Here is an 8296-nt window from a genome sequence, read left to right as displayed (position 1 = left end):
ATATTCCATAGCTTTAGTTCGAAACAGTGGGTATTTAAAATAGCAAGCACGTTTACAGAATTGCCTAATAAAATATTTTAATTTTCTAAGTAGAAAGCATAAAATTGATAAAACTATATCTTTTGATCCTGGAAACAATTCAAAATGGGTTATAGAATCACAGATACGTGGAACACATCAGTGGAAGTGTTTTTTGCTTTTTGTTTGGAGAGATTTGCTGACAGTCATGGAGAATATCCTCTTCCTCCTGTTTCCTCACCAAGTCAATGAAGACTTAATTTGTTATTTATAATTTCAGTATCTGTCTAAGAATCACTCAAATCCAGGGCAAAAAATGGTCATTTTTTATGCTGCTGAGTTAATTACATACTGAGTAAAGTGCTGTGTAAGTAGAATAAGAATATCAGAATGGCATCGGTGGTTGAAGGGTATAAGTCATTCCAGGTGCGCAGAGCTATCTGTAAATGGCAAATTTATTTCCTTGGCAAGTCTACATGACACACAAACTAAATGAAGATCCTAATTTTACGATAACAAAATACGACAAGTAGTTCCTCTGCTATACAGGCATGAAAATCTCCACAATCATAATACGTATGGAAATTTTATTTGTCCCATTTGCTTAAGAATTTTCTTTTAAGCCTTCATCTTTTTTAACATCAAAATGAAATTTGATTAGACTGCAATATCCAATTGCTGCCTTAGTTATTTCCAAACTCCTTTTTGAATAGATTAATAAAATAATAGAATTTAAGATACAGTGTAGAAATTGATTTGGTTACAAAATTCCATGCCCCTTGTGAAGCGTACTAAAAACAAGCAGCACATGATTTAATGCAGCTTTCATATCTATTTGCCTGTAAGCATTTCATTCAAAATTAATCTTTAAACCTGATGGTTATTATTTCCCCTATTGCTTGAGAAAGTCACAAAAATACGTACTTGCCTATTTTATTGACTTTTTTTTTTTAATCTGGCTTTCAAGCTCCCTGAAGCAGTGATAAAAGTCAAGGGGTTTTACAGAGAAATGGCATCCCTTCACCTGGAGTACAATACCTGCAAGTACAATAATAACAGAAAATAGCATTTTCTATCTTATGAATATTAGATTGCTCTGATCTTCAGTTATCAAGCAAGGATGCTGAAAAAAAGAAATGCCTCTCTGGGTAGCTGCCAGTACTTGAAACTGCAGTAGCTAGTACCTGATGGCCAAAACTTGTTACTTCTCTGACTAGTAGCTCAGTGGTCTTTGCTGCATGGCATTCAGTGAGATTACTCAAGTGTCTGAAGACAGGAGTAGGTCTGTCCTGAAGACTTGCTGGATTGAAGCAACATGACCATCTATTTAAAGGGATTTATGCTTCTGGCTCTTCCCAACAAGTCAGCGTTTGCAATGGTGAACAGTGCAGTGCAGGCTGCCTGTTAATTCTCCTGGTGTATAAGAAAAGAAAAAGAAAAGTTTCTTTTAAGAAAAAGAAATTTCTTTAGAATATTTCTGTCTAGGTAGTTGTCTTTGTAGTAGTGAAAATCTTTTTTTTTTTTTTTTCTTTATACCTGCAGTCACAGAAAAGTTGAGGTGCTTTAAAGCAGATGCTTTTTATTTGCTTGTTTTATATTTTCCTTGGATTGTCTTGAGCATGAAGACATTTTAACACCCAGAATGTTATTACATCAGGCTTTTTATTTACCCTGTTTATTTAGTTCATGGTTTCTACTGCCTGCAGTTTCACAGCTCAGTAATGCTTTCCTATCAATGGGACCAAACATTTATATGTCAGGGTGGAATACAAGAAAAGTAATTTGTGTAAATTTGAGGTAAAAAAAAATATGTAAAGAGAAAAGAATGAAATACAAGAAGTCTCGGTCTTACCTTGTGTTAAAATTCTATCATGGCTGGAGATCGGAGGTATCTTATTTTCATGCTTTTCTACACCACTTTTTTCTTCTCTGCTGCACAGTGCTCATCACCAATGCCTTACCTGCATTTTACAGTTTTGCTGTGCCTTTTAGGTATGAAATGATATTTCCATCAGAGAGACCGATACCTTGCCCAGATGCTGAACTTCACATTTCTAACCGGAAAGAGAAAGATCTGATAAAGTGAAATAAGTGTTGGAGGCCTCATTGCTCCCAATGCTGTACAGAAAGGTCAGCACTCACTGGCCATGAGCTTGTACCTCTGTGCTTAACAAAACCTTAGTCAAATCTGCAGACTTCTGAAGTTGTATAAGCACACTCTGTTCATTACCTTACTTCAGAAGGTAATGTTCAGTCTTCATACTAAAGGCTAATTCATTAGCTTCCCTCAATTATACAGAATTACACACGTTATCAGAAGTATATTTATATTACACCAAGCTACTATTCCATTACGTTCATTTATAACAAAAGTATCTTAAAATAGGGAGACAGAAGATTTGTTGTTGTTGTTGTTTTGATTATTAGCAATGTTATTCTGCTCTTAGGCCTTAGTGTGTGCTATTTCTCTTTGTAACTGGTATTAGACACAGTCTAGGAACATGGAAAAAGATGTATCAAAGAGCCACTTAGCTCAGTACCCTGATTCTGGCACACGCCAGAAATGGATGCCAGAGGAGGAATATAAACTTCAGACAAGTGATGTGTTGTGGTCAGAGGTACCTCTGTACTCAGGACTACAGCAGAGTGGCTCAAAAATTTCCTCTGCTAATGGTGGTCTCTTTAAAATTTAATAACATGTAATAGGAAGCATATGCATAAAGTTGCTTCCCGATAGCATAAGCTCTTGCATGATTATATGAAGTAGAAATTCAGATCCAGATTCACCTTACTGAACCTCACTTACCACGCTGAAGTAGTTGAGTTTGGGGCCAGGGAGGAGGAGGAGGCATACCAGAATTTTTTGTGGAGAAAAGAGAGCTTTTCAAAAACGTTAATCAATAAACCCAAGGAACTGGTTAGATATATTGACACGTGTTGGGACTTAGTAAATACATACATACAAGCGACTCTGTAATGAATGACAGGATTAATATCCTGCTGTCCTCGCTCCACGTGCTCTCCTGTTGGGTTGACTGCCTGATGCCTGGCTTAGGGGAGCAGAGTCTGCCTTCAGCAGAAGGAGCTGTTATAAATCTTGAAGCTTTGGAAATAGTAACATAAATGTAAGCCACAGTTTCACGACAGATAATTTTTATTTTCTCACAATCTTGTTGTTTTTAAGCTGAAGGTTTATATTTTAAGTAGAACCAACTTATCAATAAGTTGTGATTTGTTCATTTTGTCACTGTTTTGTTCCCAGTGCAAGAATTAAATATCATTTGCTATGTGCCCCTTATGCATATCTTTCATGCTGTGAGGAATTTAGCTTTTTAGAAGCTGTCGGAGTACTCTCTGTAGTTGCCCAACCCCAAATCCATCAACAACTTTCCTTTACCACAGAAAGCTTTTTTTTTTTTTTTTTTTTTTTTTTTTTTTTAGGGCTTGTATTGTTGGATTGTTGGATAACAATGTAGAAAAGTCATGTATCTCATAAAGAGAGAGAAAACCTAACAAGAAGATCATTTAAAACAAAATCCTCCCTGAATTTTACAATATCACTTGTATATCTCCGTATAAACTGATCTGCAAAATAAAGAAATAACAATGACAGGGATTGCATAATGTTTTTAGAGGATAGCTTCTGGTGTGCTGATGTTACTGTGCCATTTGCTGTAGTTTCACCAAAAAATGGGCATTCAGTCTGTTATTGGCCATAAAGCAAACAAAGTGCTAAATGGGTGGGAGGAAAGTCCCATGATAGTGCTACCAGCATGAAATGAGCTGACCCTGCTAAAATACAACAGATTTATGTAGTGCCTACCAGGATGAATACCATCTTGTTGAAGTGAAAAGCCTACTGTGAGGATGCAGGTATATCTGAATTCACCACAATGGAGAAAAATCTTAAACAGCATCCTAAACAACACATAGCAATGTACAAAGTAACTCAATCCTAATGAAAACTTAAAAATGCTCCTATTAACTCCATAACTGCAAATTCATTTTGTATGATCTTATCATAAAGCTATTCAAAAGCCAAGCAGGGAAGCTTTAAGTCTCAAAATCTTAATGTGATGAGAAGCTCCTAAAACAAGCTTTGTGTGGCTGTTTGCAGCTGTTTACCCAGCTGTCTCCAACGATTACACTAGCCTCATGAGATTGTTGGCATCTGATGTAGATTGAAGCAACCTTGCAACAACCCTAATTTACCCTGGGAACAGCACAGGCTGGTGGGTGATTGAGTGGGCCCAAAAGTAGTGTGGCAGTGCTGCTTGGGAATTAGCACTCCTTTGTTACTGCTGGCAACGTGGTTATGCTGAGTGTTAGTGCATTGGTGGTACTTGCTGGAGAACTACTTTGAGTAGGTATGGGGCTAGTTCATAGACTGCTAGTCGACAGCTGATTTTTATTTATTTTTTTCTAATTAGTTAAAGGAATTTTTTTTTCTTCTTTCAGGGACAGGATTTGGTATTAGGGCTGTGGATATTCTGTGTTACCTTTCACATAAGACACACAGAGTTGTTCAAGTCACCTTCTGCTCATCTTCTCTATTGCCACAGCTACCTGGCGGGCACAAAGCAGGCTTGAATGATTCAGAGCAGGTGAGTCATGTTTGTTCTGTCTCTTGCAATGCCCTCACTCATTGATTTATGTGTTGACTATGACTCTAATTTGGGGGTGAGTCAGTGGGTTCATCAAACAGATATAAAGCAAGGACGGCTTTGCTCCAACTTTTCCCCAGGGAGGCAGAGATGTGATCAGCTTGAGCCCCTTGTCTCTGAGTGCAAAACTGAATTCAGTGTGGTATTACAATATAAACAGTGTTCTCATCTGCTCCTAAATTACCTAATCTGCTCCTTATTACCTAAATAAAAAATGCACCCACTCAGCATTCAGATTTCCTCTGCGTAGTGATGGGGGCAGTGGCTAACACTGCCTTTCATACTCTGGACTGATGGTATGTTACTTGTGCAAAACATGGCCTACCTGGATACTGCAGTCTTGGTACCTTGAGTGTGTCACTCTACAGCTCTTCCTTCTGCTGTGACCTTTCCTTGACAAGTAGACTGTAGAGCAGCATCTGATGGAAATGCCCTCTATCCCTCTTGTTGAATGTATGCATCCTTGGGATTGCAAGAAGTGGAAGAGAGCAAGCAAGAAGGTATCTGGTTTGTGCTTCAGCTGTTAGAAAATACTTTTCAAGGGAAGGTAGACAATCTGGTATATTTCTCTTCCTAAAACGATAATATCTAACATCCCTTTAATACATAATACATGTATGTAAGCAGGCCCTAGGTGGAATGCTTTGGTGGATGTCAGGTTACAATATGTCTTCTAGGCACATTGAAATTTTCTTCTTGAATGAAAATGAAATACTGAATTTAAGTATCACTATGATATTTTGCCTTGGCTCCCAAAATATAGCTCAAGGTGTGAATTCCAATGGTAAGTTTGGGATTTATTTGAACAGACATAGCGCTTGGCACTGCAGCTGCTAGTGGAGCACAGGGGTAGCTAAGTGCTAGGTGCTTCTCAGCTGAGATACCTATGGTGATATGAATAGCTCTGCTGGATATGGCAGTAAGTGCTTGCTAAATGAGTGCGTCTTGAACAATGTGGCATAAGCTTTAACCTCTTCTGCTTCAGTGTACCCAACAGTGAAATATTAACAGTAATTTTTTTTAGTACCTTTTAGTATCTTTCTGAGAATAAATGATAAGCTTATTTTCTGTAGTTACTTCAGGAGAAAAAAAGAAAAGGTGGAGTTTCTCGATTCTTTCATTCTCATGATATGTTTGATGGTAAAACACTTTGTTTGAAAAAGTTTAATATTATTAATGCATAGATTCAAACAGCTTAGAAACAGGCACGTTATTCTTACTCTGTGAGAACAGTATTCTCCCTGCTATTATTCTTGTATTGTTAGAATAATAATAGGAAATATTTTTTTTGTAAAAGAAAGGAGAGAAAATATACATTTATATTCCACCAAACACTTTGAAAAAGGCTGTCAGCTTTTCAGGTCTAAGTGTTTAATATCATTGTTGTGTTCTCAGCTCTGTACCCTGAGTTTATCCGTTTCTACTTCATTCCAGCAGACCTGTTTTCAGTCAGTGAACAACAGGACAGGTGTTTCTGAGGTTGTCTTACTTACTCTCATTAACTCTAGTTTGTATACATCCTCTAAATTTTCTAATTTTGTATGGAAAATGGGTTTTAATATTTAAACATTTTAATATACAAATGTAAACATGACTGCTTCAAAAAAATTAGAAAGGAATGGATAAAGTAGTAGCTGTAGCAGAACCTCCAAAAAGGCTAGCTATGCAAACATTAAGCTCCCACTGTGACTTTAACTCATCCACGCAGTTGTGAATAGGCACTTAAAGCAGTGAGATCAACTTGTCTGCTACAGAATCAGGTAACATAATTAATATTATCTATAAAGTGCTTTTATTTACAGGAAATCATCTGGAAAAAAAATTTCCTGAAGTTTATAATTTGATATTTAAAATTTTATGAAATAAAAGTAGGAAACATTAAGATTAAACCTATAAATGATGCATGTTGATGTCCTGAACACAGTTCCATCTCAGTTCAGAAACAGGAATATATATAAAAGGACACAGAATTTCTGAATTTCCTTACCTTTTATCATTTGAAACGAAGAAAACTAGCACTGTGCTTATAGTTCATGTGTTGGCCTTTCTTGATTATTTGGGGGTGGCACTGAGAGGAATAAAAAAATATAAGCAGCCTACCTTTCTATAAACATGTCAAAGGAAAGATTAGACTAAAATGATATTTTACAATCATAACAATCTGCAACAGCCACAAATAAAGTCTTGCTGAAAATGTCAGAGAAAGTGTTATCCTAGAATAACGCTATCTGCTAGATTACAATTGACATTTGATAGTTTAACAAAAAATAAAACTGCGTAGTTTGAGCCAGTGACATCTCCATCTCATCTTACTTGGTGACTAGAGCCTGGAGACAGTAGAGGACTTAGAAATTGTTCGTCTGGCACCAAACTGTGCTGTCCTGTGGCTGGGAAGGCTTCTAGGAGAGGTGGGCCCCTTCTCTCTCACTAAAGCCAGAGGGATTGTGACTGTTTAGTATAACATTGCCTTGTGCTTCACCAAGCCTTTAGGCTAACAGGGAGCTCCCAGGGTGATGTCTGAGCACTGCAAATTCTGTCCCAACTATTCACAAGAATTAAGAGGAGGATAAGGTAGGTTTGAGGTTTTCTTTAGGCCAGATACTTTCATGTTGATTGGCCTTCAGAAATAGCTCATCCAAAATCCTTCGCTGTCGTTTTTATAACAAGATGCTCAGATATTACCATCATGAAAAATAGCAGCTTTGTTTTATTATAGCTGGCAATGAAATAGCCTGTTCCAGTCACTGCCTGCGCACTCTAGGTAACTACAGAGCCACGTAGTCTGTGGCTCTGCTCTCTGTTTGGGTACTCATATTGCACTGAAATCTGGAAAAGAGTTTAAATGAAGCATCTGCTTCAAATGCTCCTGCTTCTGACTACACCTTATTCAAGTAGGGCCAAGATTTAGCTTGAAATTTAAAATCATGTACAAATCAGTGGTGAATCAGATTAAATTCCTGTAAAAGCAATGCATTTGTGGGAATTACAAGCTGGGTATGATAGTATCCTAATTTTCTTACTGTGGAGTGTTATCTCACTACAAATTGCTTTAAACTTTCACAATTGATGTTGAGGTAGACCTGAGAGAGGCTGGGGCAATACTTTGCTCAAGGAGGATAGTGTTATAAAAGCCTCTGTTTGGGTATAAATATTTTAATAATGTAGTATTTCTTGTCATAGAGAAAAGATGGCTAATGAATACTTTCCCTGTTTCAGCTGCTTGGCTAAGTTCCCTTTTTCTTGCAGCAATGCTCATTAGCTTTCTGGCCATATGGCAATGGTGTATAGATTTCCCTTTTATTCCATCTATTTTCTTCTTGCTGCAGAGATACTCAGCAAGCACGGGTTAATAATGTTGGGCTGAGTCGGTGTTCGCATGCCGCTGCCCTTATATTTGCAGTCAGGCCCTTGGGAAAAGGGAGCGATGGTGGAGTGAGTCGCTGCCCAAGGCACCATCTACAACATCTTCTCTGCAGGCAGGTTTTACAGATAGTTTGTCTTTTGGCAAGAGAATCATTGAAAAGAACAAGTGAAAAAACAACCAGCTTTCACAGCAATAAATCTTCAGATGAGGTGGTTTAGTAGATCTGCCTCGAGTCAAGGCAATGCAATGG

The 8296-nt window shown here is 37.5% G+C and overlaps 1 long non-coding RNA gene across 1 annotated transcript; it reads right to left on the bottom strand.

Moving 5' to 3' along the window:
• Window positions 1–644: 644 nt before the first annotated feature.
• On the bottom strand, window positions 645–2898 carry LOC311438961. The gene is made up of 3 exons (XR_014694471.1): window positions 2825–2898; window positions 1871–2072; window positions 645–1431 (listed from the first exon to the last, which is right to left on the bottom strand). It is a non-coding gene; the product is annotated as an uncharacterized lncRNA (long non-coding RNA).
• Between the last annotated feature and the right edge of the window lie 5398 nt (window positions 2899–8296).

The sequence above is a fragment of the Aythya ferina genome, assembly GCF_964211825.1.
Source record: "Aythya ferina genome assembly, chromosome: 6".
Classification (NCBI taxonomy): Eukaryota; Metazoa; Chordata; class Aves; order Anseriformes; family Anatidae; genus Aythya; species Aythya ferina.
This window is presented reverse-complemented; position numbering and strand designations above follow the sequence as displayed.